The sequence below is a fragment of the Anser anser genome (assembly GCF_964211835.1).
Source record: "Anser anser genome assembly, chromosome: 8".
NCBI lineage: Eukaryota > Metazoa > Chordata > Aves > Anseriformes > Anatidae > Anser > Anser anser.
Window position 1 is genome coordinate 2,846,378 of NC_139728.1, and position 20,149 is coordinate 2,866,526.

Consider the following 20,149-nt stretch of genomic DNA (forward strand, 5'->3'; position numbering starts at 1 on the left):
TCCAGTTTTGCTTACATGAGAGAGCAGATCATGAGCTCCTCAGGTCAAAGATCAGTAAAGAGTATCACTAAAAATAATCAATCAAACTTTATAAAAAGAGGAAAAAAGTGGGGGGGGACACACCTTGAGCTCTGCACCCAGCTCCTTACAGTTGTCAGCTGTCTCAGCTAGTTTTGAGCAGGGAGTGGACTAGATGAGCTCCAGGTGTCCCTCCTGCTATGAAATTAGATAAATTTAAGTCACAGTACTGCAAATTCCCCAAGAGAACAGTTCTAATGTAGAGTGATTTACAGCTAAGTGCTGCCCAGTTATTAGTTAGCTTCCTGTGCAAAATTTTGATCGCTAGTGAACGGATTTCATTTTCCTGCACTGCTTTGTAAAAAAAAAAAAAAAAAAAAGTCTCATAGTACAGGGAATTTTGTGATAGAATGTCAGAACTGTCTTAAGATTACCCTATTTCATCACATATTTAATAAACTTAGGATTGTTTTTTTAATCAGTGGTTCTAATTCAAGCACTTTAAGAAAACCATTTCTGTTATTCTATTGTACGATATTTTTGTGTCAAATTGAAAAGGCGTTAAGGCAAGGTTGAAATGATCTGCCAAGGTAGGGAGGAGCAGGTACCCTCAGAGCTGCCCCCTCTGAGCCCTCATCGCACCTCAAGCGGTGATGCTGAGGAGCAGTGGGTGCTAGTGGTACCCGGACAGGTTTCCCCCGGGAGATTCCAGACTACACATAGCACGGCGTTATTGGGGGAACTTTGGATGCGCCCGAGCTGCCGAGGTATTTGTGGGCACCACAGGGAGACGGCTAACCCAGGTGTCAGCCGGCTGGGGCGCAGGCGGCGGCCCGGCCCCGTCACCTTAGCGCCCGGCGGCGGGAAAGGCGAGGGCCGGCTCAGGGATGGCTGAGGGCCGCCCCGCAGGCAGGAGCCGTCCGCGGTCGTGAGGGGAGCAGGAGCCGCCACCGGGCAGCGCCGCTTCTTCTGAGGCAGAAGCGGGGGCAGTGCCCTGTGTGTGTCCGCTCAGCCCCCATCCCCTGCGGAGCTGAGGCCCGGGGGTCGCCGCTCCTCGCAGCCGTCACGTTTGGCTCCTTTTCAGCGAGCGGCGGTCGGTCAGGAAACCTGGTGAAACTTGCCGTGCTTGCCCGTAAGCTTTCTGTTTTTTTTATTCCACTTGTAAACTGTAAAAAGAAAAATGAGATTGCCTGTGAATATTTAGTTTGTTGTGCAAACGCTGAAGCTTCTATGCCTGTCATTTTCATGTAGCAGTAAGTGAGAGCTTGACCCTCAGAGTTGCTCGCAGTCTGTTAAGACTTGCCTTTCTATTTTGTACCTCACAGAAGGTGCTTATTAAAATAAGTCTGAAGCTTCTTAGTTCTGAATTTTGTATAAAGGTGTGGCTGCCCGAGTGGAGAAACGTCTATTTGAATTAGGAAAAGGGAACGTTGATTTCAGGGCATGAGCAGCCACGTGCAGCAGTGAGTAAGGTGCAGTCTCCCACAAGCAGACCAGCCAGTCCCCATGCACCGGTCCCCTTGGAAAACAGAGCCCTTCAGCCCCATTTTTTTTATTGCTGAACGTAACATTATGTGCTATAGAATATTTATTTGGTCAGTCCAGGTCAGGTATCCTGTCTTTGTCCCTTACAGACTTCTAGCCCACGCCGAGCTGACTCACTGGGCAGGCAGAACAGGGAAGAAAGATAAGACCTCCATGCTGCACGGATACTGTGTAGTGACAGCCAAACAGGGGTGTGTTATCAACACCGTTTGGGACACAAATCCAAAACCCAGCACCACATGGACTGCTAAGGAGAAAGTTAGCTCTCCCAGCCAGACCCAGCACGTGAAACAACTTGTTAGTTGTTAGTGGTTGATGGAACTCAACTTGTTAGTATGTTAGGGGTTGATGTCAGAGCCAGATTCTAATGTCTGCATTTAGTTGTTTTCTCTCAAACAAGAAATGTAAATATTGTAGTAGTTCTTTTTGTAGGCAAACCATAGTTAAATTAAGAAAGACTGATACATGGCATTGCAAAAATTTGTTCAGTCAGTAATGTGATTTTATTATAGATCGTCTGTCTGCAAGGAGCCAGGCCAAGGCCTAGGCTGTACTCATGGTATTCAGTTAAAGGTTTAACCTTGTGCTTTTCAACCTGGATTTCTGAAGCAGTTGTTCAGAATTTCATCACAGACTGTAAGCAGAGCCATGACCAGAAGTAGAGCTTTAGGAGTGTATTTTGGGAAAGCTTTGGTGGAGAGGCTAAACAAGCCTAATGTTTCAGCTGATGTGATGTGATGTGCTGATGTCAAACAATTTTGGAAATTCTTCATGAGACAGAAGCTCTGTTTTCCAAACAGGTTTACTTACTACAATTTATAGTATCTTCTAGCTCTATTGAAACCTCCTTGGCCATTTGCATGTACAGGCTTCTTTGAAAAAGATATGTTTATATAAAAACATCCTATGGCTTTCCAAATAGCATGTTTATTTTCATGGAATACAGTCAGAAGAGATTTCTACAAAATGAATAATCTGTTCTTTTGCAGGGTACACCGAGGAGCTGTTTTTAAATCTTTTTTTCATATTTTGTTCATATGTGCATTGTCTGTAAGAGCCCAGCATACAGCCCACATCTGGAGAGGGCTATCTGCTCTAATAACACACAATAAAACTTGGTTCTAAATGGGGGGTGGTTCACGGCTTCTTCCATGATACCCTGCAGTGTACCAAACTAATGAGATAACATTGTCTTAGCAAGAGCAGTGATCAGAGGGCATTAGTAGCTTAACTGTTGTCAAGACTTTGTAGGAGAGGATTTCTTCCTGAGGAGAGTTTGGAGTGTAATTTTGAAGAAGTTGATATTCAGTTTTTGTGGATGCTTATGGATGATTTACTTAAACATCATGGGGGACATATTAGAAAAAATCTTACTTGGAAGTATGATAACCTAGAGTCTGGGACTGTGGGCTGACTGCAGATAAATATGGAAAATTGGGTATGATAGATTGGGTAAGAATTACATTTTTATCGTTATCTGAAAAATGAGTAATTCCGTCTTGGTAGCAGAGGGTGGCGCCAGTTTGCCACTTTCTATTGCTCTCAGGGTAATTCGGTTCTCCACATCTTCCTGAGAAAGTCTCTGTATTTCGGTACAGCCACAGGTGCTTTTCGGTATTTTGATGGCTGGAATCTCTGTTCCTTTTCCCACAGGTCAAGATCTTTTCTTTTCTTTTTTTTTTTTTTTTTCTTGATCCTTGGAAAATGTTTCGGTAATACATTTCCATATGGGGGAAAGTGAAAGGACCATATCTGTGACAGTTTGATGTTTTAAAGTGGTAATTGAAGCTCATGAGCAGATTTCAGTATTGAGAAGGCTGGAAACAGTTTTCCTTTTATTATAAATTTTGGCAATCTGTTTACCTTCTAAAGAATGGGACATGTTAGGATATGAAACCAGGTATACATTATGCATTTCATTGTTTCCACTGTGGTCCACTTAATGATTCTGCAATTGCTTACATTCATGTCTGTCTCCTTTTGTTTTGTTTATGTATAAATAAACTGAATACAGAAAATGAAAGTATACCTGGGCAATCTTTCACAATAGCTGTGGTTATTCTAACTTACGTATTTTGTTATATGTATTTTTTAAAGGCATTCAGCTTGCATGCAGTATTTTTCTAGGACAATCAATTGCAAGCAGTGGGGCCAAAAATGGTGAAACTGTGATTGAAAATGATTCACTTGCAGTAAACTTAAAAATATGTCAAATCCCCTTATGTTTCCACTGATTTCACCATAAAAGTAAAGTTATGGAAACAAACAGAGGTCTTCTGTTGTCATTATGTACCAAGAAGTCCCAGCCATTGTCAGCATATTGTGGGAAAAAATAAATGAATTGCTGAAGATGGATGGGAACACCACATTTTCTAGATAATTTTGTAATTTGTAAGGCCTATAATCAGACCTACAGTGAGAGCTATTTAAAAAGTGTACTTGTTTCCTTGTAATGGCGGTGTATTTCTAGGACTGTTCTCCCCAGGCCTCTGAGGGCCTTGTTAATGCACTGGCTACAGTTTGGTTTCCCAGCACTCTTCCAAGACCTCCAGTCAAATTGAGTTAAATTTAAGCATCAGATGCTGTTATCAGCCGCATCAGAGTAAATACAGGGTAATTTAACTTCCACCTCTTGAGTTATTGCAGATTTCCTTTTGCGTGATTTTGGCTTTAGGTGGTTTAGACACCTTTACAAACAGCAGCTGAAATAGGAAAGAGAAGCATTAAGACTATGCACTATTGTTTGCTCCAGGGTAGGAGCCTGTGCTGTACTTGGATATATAGTCATGGTAGGCTCTTTAAGTTAGGTGTACGTAGGGTTTTTTTTACCTCCCGTGAAATAAAGGGTCAGACGTTTGGGGAGCCTAGCAGGGCAGACTTTAAATTCTGCTGTATTCCCAGAAGATTTTGTGCTGTGGATTTATCAAACAGGAGCAAACATTCTCTGTAAGACAGTTGGTAACGAGGTATAAGTGTTAGTAGGAGTAGACAGGTGTCCATCTGTTTATTTCTGTCCTGGTTTCAAAGCTGACTTCTGCAGAAAAAAAATCCATTAAAATTCTGAAAGCTTTGGTGGATTTGTCCTTTTGTTTTTAGGAAGTTTTCTTCTGTCTGTGCTGGAAGATTGACTAGAGAAGTTTAAAAGTTACAATATTAGTAAATAAATAAATAAATGCTTTAGTTTAGCAGCTGAGATGGGAGCTTTCAGGAGCTTTTTTTAGTAACTAAACCTTTCTCTCAAATTTTGATATGTATTTTGTGTCAGTGATGAATCAACTGCTCTAACCTGAAAGTGATTGTTAGGAGCGTGATTCCAGAGCTCTGCTTCATCTTCCTTCCTGTCCTTCTCCCTGCTCTCATTTAACATAAAAGGCCCTATTTAATTGAGGGGTGTGTGCGTGTTCTATTTTTGGTGCCAGAGTTTAAATTACAAACCACTTAAATATTTGTTGAGAGGGAGAGATGCAGAATTGCTGTTTGGAAGTGAAAGGGGTTTGTTGAAGTCTCTTGGAAGGTGGAAGCTCAGTGTTTCAGCCCATGCCTCAGTCCCTCAGTTTGGACTCCAGATTGCTTCACTGAAGAGCAGCCTTCTGCTTGGCACTCGGTGAATCTGTCTGGATGGTCACAGATGCGCTGATGGTTTAAGGGTGGGATATGAGGGAAAGGGAGAAGGACGTCTATCAGGACAGCAAAGAGGGTCAAGGAGGGTGTTTGCTTAGCTCCAGAGTGTTTCAAGGGGAGGAAATAGGAACGGGCATTTTATCTTAAGCGTTATTTGTGTTTAACTGTACAGTAACATTTTAGCTTGTCACATTCATGAAATAACATTCATTCATAAAAGAAAAAGTTTACCAGAGTTTCTGTTAGATTAACAAGAAATCTGCTTGTAATAGTTTTCGTGCTATAAAAGTTTTCATCAGAAAGATTTGGCAAGTAAATTATCTTTTAATATTTAACTCTTCATCTGTATCCATTTCTGACTCTGGAGTCCTATATAATCTCACTGAAATTATTGAGTTGAGGTTGCTTAAATTACCTCTATTAATGTTGTTTTGAAGTAATCGCTTTTATCTTTTATAGAGATTAATTCTGAAAGGCAGGTGAATGCAGAAGGTGGGGGCTTTGGTTACATCTTATGGGAGACCTGAAGAAAGGAACTTTTTTCAATGATTTTAAAATTTAGGTTAATTTTTTAATATGGGTAGAAATTATTTTTTTCTAGTTTTACTTATACTGTAAGCAAATACAAATATTGTTTTGTTCAACAGAAAGTACACCATTCAGCCTGGAGTAAAGTAACACATGTATGATACTCAAGAAAAAGTCAGTAAAATGTAGAACAAAAGAGCATTAAGGTTTTATAGAGTTAGTGACTGGGCTAGGGCTATATAACAAAGGTACTCTGCATTCTGTTACCATGATTTTAATAGATGTACGAATTGAAGAGTCCCTTTGGATACAGCTGTCTGTGGACTGTAATTCCAAATCTGTGAAGATAGAGATGATGGTAGTGGTGGAAATGTAGTTTGGTTTGGAAATACTCACAAATGCCTGGTGAGAATTATATTTTTGTCTCCCTGACTGCACGGTATGTCCTCGCAGACATCACAGTCATAGGGTTCTGTGATATATCAAAGTGGAACTGTAGTCTGACCAGGAATTTTGGATCACAGAAGAGAAGAGAGAAGACTGGCTGGAGGAACTAATTGTAATCATAGATGCATTTCCAAACTTACTTCAGTTGTCACCTGTTTTTCACTTTTGAAAACTAGAGACTTCTTTCACAATGTAATCTCAGGGGAAAGGAGCTCCTGTAAAAGCTGAAAAAACGTTTTCCATTTGAATGTGGTCAACATTCTGTGTTCTTTTGGCAGCCCTATTTCTAGCTTTTTAGCTAGTTCATTGTGGTATTTTAAAGAGGACTCATTTTCTTTGTACTTCACCCTTCTTCAGTACAGCTAAAATACTACTGTGAATTTCACTCAAATCATTGAACTCACTGGAAACATAAATGCTACATCAAGTCCTAAAGTTTTATGTGCTTGAACTTCACATTTGAATGTCTCTTAATGTCACGTACAAAGTGATTCATAATAATAATTACTATAATTGTAACTTTTGTCCCATAAAGTTAATTCTCAGCATTCGTTATTTTATTTGTTATGATTATATACTCAATGTACTGCTAATAAATATACTCTTTCACCATGTTTGATGTATGCGTGTTTTCAAACATGGAGGAAAGCAGTAGAAGTCAAACACAACACTGTAATTGTTATTTTAGTTTTAATGCTTTACTAAATGCTGTATTACGTTATAAATTTGGCATCAAATTCAGATGTGAGAATGCTTAGAAATACCAAACATCTGTGACAGTAACTAGTACGCACCATTCACAATAGTCTATTTCTAGTGCTAAGAATTTAGGGTTCACCTGAATTAACTAAAGAGATGTTTGCACAGTATGGAGGTGTCTCTGTGGCCTAAATTGCCTTGCTCAGAAAATTATGACTGCTGCACCCTATGAACTTTTTGTATCCCAAGGACATCTAGAAGTGGATGGCAACAGTGCTAGCTGGTTCAAACACTTCTGGGGTAGCTTTGATATGGTTCTACAGCTCCGTCGTTTTCACTGTCCTTCCCAGATAGTCAATAATCCTTTTCTGCCAATAACAAGCATGCTGCTAACTAAGCTTCTACTTGGCCAAATAGGCATATTCTAAGCAAAGAACCATCAGCCTTGCTGCTGCTCCTGGATGGGAACTCTAAATATTGCTGCTTCCATTGCTGGTGGTACAATTAATAGGGAAAAAAAATTAAAAAAAAAAAAAAAAAGAAAGAAAAGAAAAAGAAAAAGGAATATTAAGGAGGTAATAGGTAATATTCTCATAGACTGTCAACTTCAGCAGAACTCAAAAGTTTGAAAACAGGAAGTCAAGAATTAGTTTCTAGTCCACACAGTTTTAATTCTGCTTGCTCATATCACTCAAACAGTGTACCAGTAACACAACATTTGCCTGTGAGCTGCACTCATCAGGAGCTGCTTAAGACAGTCCTGATGATAGAGCAGATGGGAGGAATGGTAAGGCCCTGGATACACCCTCCGTATGTGCTTCATATGTAATCTTAATGTGCATCTGCTAGGGATTACACAGCAGTTTATATCATCCCCAATCTCATCAAGCTTTACTTTGCAAGGTCCACTTGTGTATTTGTCTTTAAATTACTGCCCATAGGTAAGAGCTTAGCCAGCTCTGCAGAACGAAGACCTTATCTCTTACAATATACAGCTCCTTTGCTGTGGCAACGGTCATGTCATACCATGTTTAGCCATCAGGAAACCTCACAACCTGTGCTCTGACCTAACTGCGCGCAGCTTTCTGGGCTGTTTCAGGCACCATCTCTCAAGTGAATCCTGAAACGTATCACATAGGTTTCGAAAGGTCCAGGATAGGTCTTTCTTTTGATCATCGTATGGCTTTACCTAATGAAACGGCTCAAATATTCATCAGATGTATTGTGATGTTATTCAGCATACTGCATTCTGTAGAAAATTACATGGCATGTAAGGAACTGATGCATGAAAGTTACATCTATATAACACGTTAATGCAGGCTGGATGGTTGGTGTTTTTTTGTTTGTTTGTTTTTGTTTTGTTTTAAAATATTCCATAATTTAGGTCTTTACATCTGTAGACTACAGGTTTGTAGATTATGATTTAAAAATAAAATAGTGCAATTAATGTTACTGGAAGCTACAAACTCTTCCTGATTATTTTAGTTTAGCATTGATAGAGGAAGGGTTGGAAATGTAAAAATAATATATTCCTTAAATTAAAGCTAATTTGAGAACACAGAAGTGAAGCTGAGAGTGTCTGGCTCCACAACTGAATCCTGTGGATTGCCTAATTGCAAGATGTATGTACTACCTCAGCTACTTCTGTCTGACTTGAAACATGTTTATATTTTCATTTCTTTCCCTTTTCATATCCCATTTTTCACTTCTATTATCCTTTTATTCCTAGTTGTATTGCTTAGTTTCAATTAATGTTGAAAACTAGACCCAGTAACCTAGTTTCAAGTATTAATTAATATCTTTCCCTGTGGATCAGGACATGGATTAACACTTTTAAAGTAGACATGCAAAGGCATTTTTATGTGTAGGTAATACAAAGAGAGGTATGAATGTGTAGTTATAGCAAATAGTTTAATGCATTTTCCTGAGTTTTTGCAGAAATTCTCAACCTGTGAATTGCTGCAGGGTGGTAAATCACTGACAGGTGGTCCTTAGACATCTGACCTTGAATTGACTTTCACAAATAGTTTCCTTAGCTAAACCTAATTAAAAGATATTAAATATATATATATATATTACTCTTTCTCTATCATTACAGTGGCTAAAAGAATGCTGTCCTTTTGTGAAAAGGTGATATGACGTTAACAGATATGTTATCCACAGTCTGAAAGACATACTCCTATTAAGAATGAAAGTCTTTAAATTAATGGTTTAGATTAGATGAATATTTCTTCATAAGGATGGTTGTACAATTACACCTTGTATTCAGCATCATGTGGCCATTGTAACCACCAGAGAGCTCTTTCAGGATATTGGGTAGTCTGTTTATGCCATACATTACAATTGCATTCATATTTATTGCAAAAAATAATGTACTCTCTAAGGAATCCACTTAATGGATGGAACATCAGTCTGGAGGAACTCAAGAAAGTTGAACAGAAACTTCACCTGATCACAGTGACCTGATGGCCTGAAGAAAGCTGGGCCGTAGGTTCTTATTGCAGAGCAAAAATACGAAAAAGTGTTGGAAGAACAAAAGGATCTAAAGCTTCCATTTGCCGTAGTTGCCACACGATAACTTATTACTTACTGCCCTGTCTTTTTGTATGCTGAATTGCTACAGGTCTAGCACAGCCGTGAGACCCTGTGCCAAGAGCGGCTTCAACAGTCAGCAGGTTCTCTGTGGAGCAGTTAGAACCGAAGTTTGTTCTGAAGCTTGGAAGTGGCCTAGGACCTGCACTCAGAACAAAATCCATCACTGTACTAAAACACCTGCTTTGCACTATTTACTTCTCAGCATTCAGCACCATCATACTACAATTTTGTCTTCGTTAATATAAGCTGCAAAACATGGTGTCATCTTAGACCTACTCAGAACTGAGTCTGACATTTTTGGGTCTTCGCAGTGCTGTGTTTGACATTCATATAACTCTACAGGTTGTAGCAAGAGCAGGAATTTGCACAATAGGGAAAGCTTATAGAGAGCATGTTTTTTAAGATTAACGTGAGCACTCCTTTGTTCGCATAAGAACTGGATATGAACCAACAGTAATAAAGACAATTGAGAAAACATGGCTTTGACAGGATTTTTTTTCTACAGTGATTAAAATACAGTTGTCCAATTAGGTAGAGGACTAAAAGCGCTATTGATTGGCCATAGAGATTGCATAATACAGTTGTTGAACTGCAGCCAAAAGGTTGAGATTTCCATGTTTTGTTTGTTGTTTTAACTGCACTAAGAAGAACATAAGTGTGTATGAAAGTTGTACTGTTGTCCCATCTTGTTCAGAATAACACAGCTGTTCTTAGGAAGCTTAACTTAAGAAGCTTGGATCTGTGCAATACTCCTTTCTCTTTCTTTAAAGTACTGACCTATTCTGAAATGTTGCCTTTTATCCACAATTGTTTGGAAGATAAAACATTATTTTATTTATAAAACTCAATTTCTGAAGTGCTAGTTGATACTTCCCAATAAATACACGTACATAAATATTTACATGTATGCATATATGTGTGTGTGCTGATACTATTACACAGTTGTAGCATGATTTCTCCATGGATTGGAAAGCAAAAAAAACCCGTATATATAGTTGTAGCATGTAATTATCATTTGGGTGTGTAGCATTGAAATGTGAACCCGTCAGTGAAAGAAATAGACATATATATCTTGGGTTAGCAAGGCAGCATTGTGCAATGTTTCTGGGAATTCCAGAGTTCGATGCTCAGTAGGAACATAAAGCATATGACCAGAAGCATCATTGAGCTCAATTTCAGTTTTTGACCAAATTATCTCTTATCTCATTTGTGTAGAAGGCTTTTACACTCCATGTGGAGAGCTTTTAAATCATATACTCTGAGATTAACACCTAGTGCTTCTTCACTGTTGCAGTAGAACGCTCTGTAGTTCTGACTGTTCTTTCCATTCAAGTCATCTCCTTCTCCTCCCTGTCCTCTGGCTAAATGGAGGAGAGGATTACTGCCAGAGGAATGTAACACTTCCAATTTGCCACGTAGGTGGTAATTGCTTCATTCCAAAGAAATTACCTCAGCAAAACCCTCAGAGTTGCATGTACCTCAGGTAAAAAGGAAGCATAGCTTCACTTCCAGAGCTTAAGTTATAAATCACGTTTAGTGTGGCATTTAATACACTTTAGCTTTGCTTTTTCAACTCTAAAGCCAAAGAAATAGTTACCTGTTTCCTTGGTTGACCAGCTTCTTATACTAGTTTCCCTATCAGTCGTAATACACGGTGATTATTATGATCTCAGCTGTTTGCTTTTCCTCATCTTCTTATTTTCCATTACATAACTGTAATTATTATTGATTATACCTAATTAGGATTCATTGTGCTTCAAAGACATAATACCCAGTCTCTGCCTCCAAAAGGTGATAATCATACATTAAGCATAACACCATGAGTGATAGCAAGAGACTAGAGTGGCCACTTCAAAAAAACATGATCTTTGTCTTAGTTAACTTGCTAGGTGTTTGTAATTAAGTAAACTCTGAGTTCAAAGTATTTTCATGAATGACTGGTATATGGAAGGGAATACTACTACTGTGAAGTGCATTATTTTTTTATTTCTGAAAACGGTCTTTTAAATCTTAAGGGCAGCTGTATTTATCCAATGTAGAGAGCATGTACGCTTCACCACTCTTGTAAGAGGAATGGCTTGCACACTCCAGGGACTCTTCTTCCATTTCACAGGAAGTTTCCCTGTGAGCCATACTTCCCTATAAACAGGGTCTGTTCACATGCCCGTTCCTCCCCCGTTCAGAGTTCTTTATTGCTCTGCTCTCTTCAGTTCATTTCTGCCTTTTCTTCTATGCTTGGGTCTCCATGTGCCCCTTCCCTTATACCCAGGGTTATGAGATAACGAAACATTGATAGGAAATGGACTCCCGTATATATTCCATTCCACTGTCTGCCAAAACAGGTTGTCCTCCTCACTATACCAGGAGCTGTGTCTATTCCCATGTTACAGCTTTGTCTCAGAAATCAGAGGTCGCTGTTAGTGTGTCACTTACTTTGTCATACTTTGAATACTACATGGGGTACCAAAGTATCTCACAGCAGAGTACCTGAGAAAACAAAAGGTATGTTAGTCTAGCAAAAATTGTCATCTCTGGTTTGGTCTCTAGGATGAAGAATTTGTGGATGTTCCAAGGCCGAGTTTGTTAATCAAGCTTTGGGTCTGAAGGTTTTGCCAGAGGGACGTGAAGGTTTACAAATGAACTCTGCAAGCCAGGAAGTTGGTATAAGTCACAGCTCCCACATGAGGACAATGTTTTTTCTGTCTGATGGAGGAGCCAGTGATGGTGCAGGAAAGTGACAAAGAATGAGGAAGGAAAAAAAATAGTTCAAAAAGGGAAGGTTAAAAGGCCTCAAGTTGTACTAATGCTTTGTCTTCAGCCTGTAGTACTTTTGTCTGATATTATGTATTATGCTGTTATAAGCAGTCTTTGCAAATCAGGCTCTGTAGCTACTTGTGGTACTGCAGGATATTAGCTGTATATTAGCTGTATATTAGCTGTTCTAAGGCTCCAACCATTGCACCTTTTATGCATTACTGCACTTCTACCTTTTGCCATTCAATGGGAAGGATGAACAGCAGCCAGATGCTTTTGTTCTGAGGATCAGGTAGTGGGCATTCTGGGAAAGATGTTGGTAAGCATTAACAGACTATATCCCAATCAAACAATTGCAGATTGGTAAGTACAGCTGTGCCTGAAAGAGTAGCTACACTAAATAAAGTAAGGAGTACTGTTGCCTTCTCTCTCCATCAGCAATTTTTCCTAGTCCAGTAGTATTTTAGCAATCAATGCCTTAAGCATTTCCAGGAATTTTGGTTATAATGCATTACAAAGTTCACATTCTTTGTGTTATAGAGAGACAAAAATGCCATCAGGTTGAGCATGTTGTTTGGCAAAATGGCAGGCTAGCTTGTATGCTAAATGCTGTATGCACTAGATATACAATTGGACATGCAAGTTATTTTAAAACCTGTGATCAATTTGTATCAAAAAATCAAAGCAAAGGTATAACACTTGAAACTATGGTTACAAAAATGTCTTATGAAGATTCTTATTTGTAATGCATGAACCTAGCTGCTATCATTTTATTAAGTAATATTGTAACAGTAATAAAACATTTACACCAAAACAAAAGGTCATAAATCAGCAAAGTTTAAAGAAAAGCGTAATTTTTGCTTAGGCTACATGCCTAATAGATTAAAGCTACATTTATGCTACCATTTAATTGCAATTGGATTAAACTTTGATGTTTCAGCCTTTAGACAGTACTCTAATGCAATATAGTTATTTACTTTCAAACTTCTAAGACTGGTCCAAAGCATCCCGGTCAAGCTCATGTCCCAGGTTATATTACCCTTTACTGTATTCTTTCCTGTCTCCTCCTCTTAGAGGAAGTACTCATTTTCTGAATCTAACTAGATTCTATGTTCTATGCAACAAGAAAAGCTCATTATGTACTATGTCACGTAAATCTGGAAAAGAAGCTGAGCTCTTCTAAAGTAATGATAGAGATATACTCAAGCATTGGAACAAATTGTCCAAAAAGGTTGCACAGTCTCTGTCATTGGAGGTGTTCAAGACCTGACCAGATATGACCCTTAACAGGATTATATGAGCTTTGACCTCATATCTGTAATCCAACAGATATGAACAACTTTGGACCACAGATTTCCTGAGATCCCTTGCCATCTGAATTATCCTATGATTCTGTAATACATTAATCCACTACTGCACTTCTATCTATTTCAATACTAATAAAAGACACACAAACACACACACACACACACACACACACACACACACAAAAAGACGTACAGTATTAGGTGCACTAAGTGTTTATATATATAATATATATATCTATATTTACTATCTATATTGTTACATTAGATAAATAAGGTGTGTCATCATATCCCAGGATAGAGTGCCCTACAGGAATTTCTGAATGAAATGAATCTGTGCTAGGGTCAAATTGCTGTTATGCATTTTTCATTTTTATTTTGGATTTGTTTCAGGTATTATTCCAGGCACATTTAGTATTTTGAAACAAAATGGAAGATTGTTCCAGCCTTGGGGAACTGTCTGTCTATAGAAAGTAAGTTATGTTTTCCCTTTTAGTGGAGAGATCTCAAACTCACCTAAAGAAAATATTATGAATTCTGAACAGGTATTTTCACATGGGTATTTGTTTTAGTGTTAGTTTCTGAAAGGGTGGGATTTCACCTGCTTCTGCCTTTGAAAGTGAAAACTCAGTACAACTCTAATGACCTAGCATCATGAGAGAACATTCTGCGGTGACTTCTCACTTCTATGTAGAGTGAAAGGAGTGACCTGAAAAAAGATCCTTGATAACTGTATTTTTTTCATGGATTTGAGAGCAGCGAAGTAGTGTAGATAAGAAATGAAACTGCAGTATTCTCGAACAAGAGGGCAGAGGGACTTTTGGTAAAAAGGGCAGAGAAGAAAGTGAAGTGCTGTGATTTATATTAAGTTCAAATTTCTGTCTACTGCATTTAAATCTATGCTCACAAGTTTGACCTAACTCATTTGTAACCTTGTTATGTATTGCTGCACTCCACTCAAGTTTCTCTATTCCACTCACTTCCGTCTCCTTGGCTTCATATGTGATGCCCTCTGTAAATTTCTTTAATGTTAGGAATGTTCATATCCAACTCCTAGAACTCAGCTCCAGGGACTCACTTGTTCTTCAAAATTCATATGTACATTCTTTGCCACTGCACTGGATCTACTGCATCATTCTGAGGGAGAATATATGTTTTTTGATGAAGTAATTACAAGAAAACTTTTTTTTTTTCTGTTCTCTCTGATATTTTATTCAAATGATAACTAAGTAAGCAACCAGCATAGGTTTGTAAGAGAGTAGCAAATATGCTTTTTGAATCTTTGATGAAAGGGAATGAGTGAAGAAAAATGTAAAAGTTCTTCACGGAAGTTTAATCAATGAAGACTAATGCTGCTAAGCATTTGTTTGTTTAACCATGAAGTGTCTAATTAAGACATTTAAGTTGAAGATGTTAGACAGAGCTGAAATTGAAGCTAAATAACAAAAAGTAGAATATATAGCCTAAGCATCAAAAACATTCTAGGAGTAATGCAATAATAATTATTGCAAATATATATATATTAAAATCTACAGGTTTGAATGTTTGACTTTTAAAAGTTTGATGAAGTTTAAAATAGAAATTGTATTTCCTGACTGAGCATTTTATACATTGGGTTTAAAAGTACATCAAGTTGGTATTAGTGTCAGGGTCATATGATTTTACAAAAATGTTCCTTTGGGTAGATTACTAGGTCACAAGTTGAGGATATAAGGAAATTATCGACTGTCAGCAATAACAAATCTTAGCTGAGAGGCCCTCATGTCTAAATATAAAAGTATAAAGTAGCTCAATTCCAAGAAATTGTTCCAAGTCATCCAGAAATTTTCATCTATATAAATGAGATAGTTGAGCCACCCAGCAAGTTTTTTCTTCTGCTGCTTTAAAAGAGACAAATAAATGGAGTTGAAATGATTGTTATTGTCAGTTACTGATCTAACTGTGTACAGACACTGGTGTGCATCACACTTCTCAAAATTGATCAATACAGAATAAGCATATCATGTGCAGTGTCGCCTGCCTCTTCCTGTGTAATTTGTGTTCTTCCCCATCATTTTTTTTAAAGTACTTTTCCTGTCATCATACAACAGGCTTTGGGATAAAATAATTTTTGGCCTGCAAAAATGTTTTGGGTACAAAGTTGAAAATGGAGTTATGATGCAACTTCACCCAATCAAGCCCCTAGAAATATGTATCACGGGCCTGATTTCAATGTAGCAAGCTACCTGTAGAAATAGTGACGGGCATTGCTCAAGCCTGGCACACCTAACTTGCTTGTTTCCCAGGCCCTACCAGTAAATAATGTTCTTCATATATGTAAGTGTATCCACACCTCTCCTGTTCCATTATTTCTGAGCATGGAAGGGTCCTTCATCTAGACTGGCTGATAGATCAAAGCAGACACCCTCTTATTTTCATAGCACTAGGTATCACTTTGGTACATGTATAAGTGGAACAGATAATTACCTTTGCTGGTACTAGCAGTGGCGATTGGTTCTCACGCTTCATTTTTAGGAACCTGGTTTTATTCAGTATCAGAAAAAACAGCTATTCAAAATTTCGGATCACTTAATAATACATTTTCTCTCACATTCTATTTAACCTTTTATTATTTTTTAGAAACTGTTTTATTAGGAAAAAGTATCTGTAGATCCTGTACCTTTAAGTTTGCTTCTATAGTGTTTGCAATATACTGAACTTGCTCAGTAGGTTGTTTGTGGTTTCTAGTCTTGCTAACTGAAAGTATGTTAGGCCACCTTATGCTATGCTTTTAATTTTTGTTCTTCATTAGCACTTTAATATTGTAGGATCCAGTGTTTTCTTGTGTGGCAGGCGAACTTTTTCTTGAGGTCTCATTTTTTTCTATCCTAAGCTCTAGAATAATATAAATAGGTGATAGGTCATTAATTAGAAAGTAACTCAGGTTACTAAAGTGTGTTGCCAACTCCCCAACAGTCCAATTCAAGACTAATGCTTTGGTCTAGAACTTTGGAATGCAGTAAATAATTTGCTTTACTGACTCTTGATGAGCTTAGAAAAGTTTATGGTCTAGAATTATTATCAGTTCAGTGTGAGCTTCTGGAGCACAAAGCCAAGAAAGAGTAGATATCCTTAGGGTGCTGCAAGTTATGTTCCTAAAATTAATGATAGGGTAAGCCTAATGAAGCTGTTTCACCATATCCTGTTTTCAACACGGAGCACTCCCTCTCAAATCCCTCCCTCCTCCTCCAACATATGTCTACATTTTCTGTCAAAATAAATAGCTGTGGCTAGCTAGAACCAGAGTGCCACTAATGCTGCACTTTCCTCTTTAGTTTCTGGATTGCTGTAGCTGTTAAATACTGGAGAATGAGACTTACACAGGTGGTATTCTTATCTGTCTCCCATCTTTTTGCAGTCCAGGACTGCAAATTTGCAAATTTAACATTAAAAAGTTATGTGGTTAAATAAATAATATTTCCTGTCCTCGGTCTTTGAAATACAGATGAAATGGTCAATTGCTTTTTGCGTAACTAGAGTGAAAAGAAGAAAGCCAATATTCTTATGTAATCATTTATTTCTTCTCAGCCTAAGGAAATTCATTATTGAATCATAGGAATTGACAATACCGTGTTGCTCAAATAAAATTGCATTTTTTAAGCCTATCTATTGTATGCCTCCAAATGAATTTATTTGCCAAGATTTTCTATTATTTTTTTTCTGCTCTCCATTTTATTTTCATAAAGCTGCCACAGCATATTGAGGAAAGCATATGTCCTAACTAGCCTGTGTTTCTGTAGTGAGAAAATGAGGATCAAGGTTACCATTAACCAAGAGGATAAAAAATCTTGTGATGTCTTGGCCAGCGTCATAATAAATTAAGGAACATCCCAGTTCCCTAGGGCTCCAAGTCATCACTGCAAAGGTCATGGTCAGCCCTTGAACTTTGGGTTGCACCCTTCCAACAAAGCAGCCCTTTACAATTAAAAGACACTTAACACATAAACACTTTCAGAGTATAAACTGTAAACACATAAAACTTTAAATACCTTGCAGCGAACCTAACCACATAAACACTACCTTTTGAGGTTTATTATGTATTTGAATTTTAAAGAAAGTAATTTTTTCTACTGTAAAATTATTAACGTGATACATTACAAATATGATTTATTATGAAAGTTATTTTTTATGCTTTGATATTATTAACTTTATATAGTTAACTACTAAACATTTAATGTTGATACAGGAAAAAGGAGCAGATTTCATTGAAAGAGTAGCTAGGTCATCGATCATTTTGTTCTTTATGTATGACTTGCTCTTGTACATGTCTGTATTGGGGGTTTACCTGGGGAGAAAAATAGAAAGATTCTGGCTTTCAAAGACCTGCTCATTGCTCTTACCACAGGCTGAATGCAAAAGAGCTGTATTTGAAGGCAATGGTTAGTATTCTCAATCTTTTATTGCTACTTTGTGCTTATTTTAGGTAAATTCCACACTGTTTGCAATTCTTACTCTTCTTACTTTTAGATTTCTCAATTCTCCAGCTCCCTTTCTCCCCTATTACTTTTCTAATTACAACTATTTCATACTTTTGAGCAAGGAAGAAGAGTTTATGCAATTTAAGAACTCTGCAATCTTGACAAAGTATTTTCTGTAGCTGCATGGGTATGGTACATTCTTTACAAGTTCACACAATTCCAATTAGATAGGAACAGAGTCAGCTGGGGAGTTTGGGCATGAGCTGGGCAGTATATACAATACGATATGTTTTTTTTCCACCAATACAGCTGAATATAAATGTCAAGAGCAATGTTCGGAGGAAAATAAGTAATCTGTAACTTCTTCATTTAGTGTTTTAAATGCCTCTTCACGTTTTCCTGTTTTCTTCAATGTTAATTTGCCTAAACTTGACATATACACTCTACTTCTTAACTTCTTTTTTTTTGAAGAGTTGTTCATTTTTACTATTTTTGCATACAAATTGTATGGTGCCTTATACTTGTACAGTTCTTCATTGAGCATTTCAGTAGAAGAAATAGGCCAGATTTTAATAGTCTCCACCTTGCCCATTCTGGTTTATCCACTCCCAGCTGTACATCTTATAATGCCTACCTCAGTCATGCCAAGCTCACATTTTTCTGTGTTGATTATTAGCTCCTGATGTCAGGCACTGCCTTCTGAGTCAAAAGTAGGACTCATTCTCAGTTGTAAATGTCTATTGTTGTTATGAGCAACTGTAGATTTGTACAGACCTGTCAGTGATGTCAGTTTATACAATGTAGTTGGTATGTTCCTCGTGCTGAAAGCGAGTATTTGGAACTTACATGACCTGATTTCATTTTAAATCTGCAGATTCTAGAGTATAAAGTCATACTAGACAAGCCCTAGCTTTAGCGAATGATCAGTTATAGGTGTTGGATAGGCCTTGTCATTGTATATCTATTTTATAACAATTTGCAAAGCAGGTGACTCCTTCTGGTTCTAAAATTTGGACTGTACTTAATCCAAGGCCTTTTCAGAGGTTTAGTGTTCTCTCCTGTAGCATATCTACTATCTTTTGTCACACAAGAGATGGTACTGGGCACTTCAAAAAGCTTATATATTAAAAAGATGCTTGTCACAAAGGCTTTTCAGAGCACAGAAACAGACAGAAAGTAGTAAGAGACCAGGAACAGTCCCTTCAGGTCTTTCTATACCTGTACATTGAACATAATTCATAATTTTCTTCTACTCAGTGTTCTAAACCTTGCCACTAAAAGAGTTAGATTTATTCAGATACTGCCAAGCAGAAAAAAGCACAATGGTTCTGCGTTTCTAATTCCCATTTCAACACTCAATTTGCAATTGAGTTTTTGAAAATTGCCCTAGTAAATGGTAAATGTTTCTTATTTTGGGGACTTGGGAAATTATTTCATGTGTGCTTCCCAAGGTGCTGGTTGTAGAATGAATATTCTATCCTGTTGACCTACTATATATGTATTCTGGCCACTTGTATATGATAACAGGGCTCTGATTCTACTGTGGTTTACTTCAATCAAGTTATTTGATGGTGGAACTCAGAAGTGCTGCTACCTACAAATCCATTTAAATGATGTCTCTTGACTCCACTCAGAACTGGTTACTTTGCAACCAGACAACAGCTCAATAGGCACTAGAGTGACATTGTAAGATCTCCAGATCATTAAAAAATGAAACCTGGAAGTGTGACTGAGGTGTGAGAGGATGTTTATTCATCTGTGTTGCTGTGGAGAGGTTGCAAAATGGTGTAATTCATTAAGTCAGTTAAATAGTTAGTTACCCTGTGTTTGACGAAATACATGAACATCATGTTTTTCCCAAGATTTTTTTTTTTTCTGAAATATGAATATCCTGTGGACAGATGTTTCCTAGGGAAAATTCAGTTGAATTTCTAAGGCATTGTGAATCGAGACAATTTGTTAGGACTAGTGGTAGAGAGCCACTACTATTACAAGACTATTTTTCTGCAATGATTATACATTCTTGCTAATCCCATAAGAACCATGACAGTGCCATGAGAACTTTTGAGAATTTATTCACCAGAAAATGATACAAGAATAGCTTTCTCTGTCCCTTGTATACTGTTTTCTCTATTACCTAATACAGTTCTAATTCCTTATTATTTAGTAATATGCATTTGG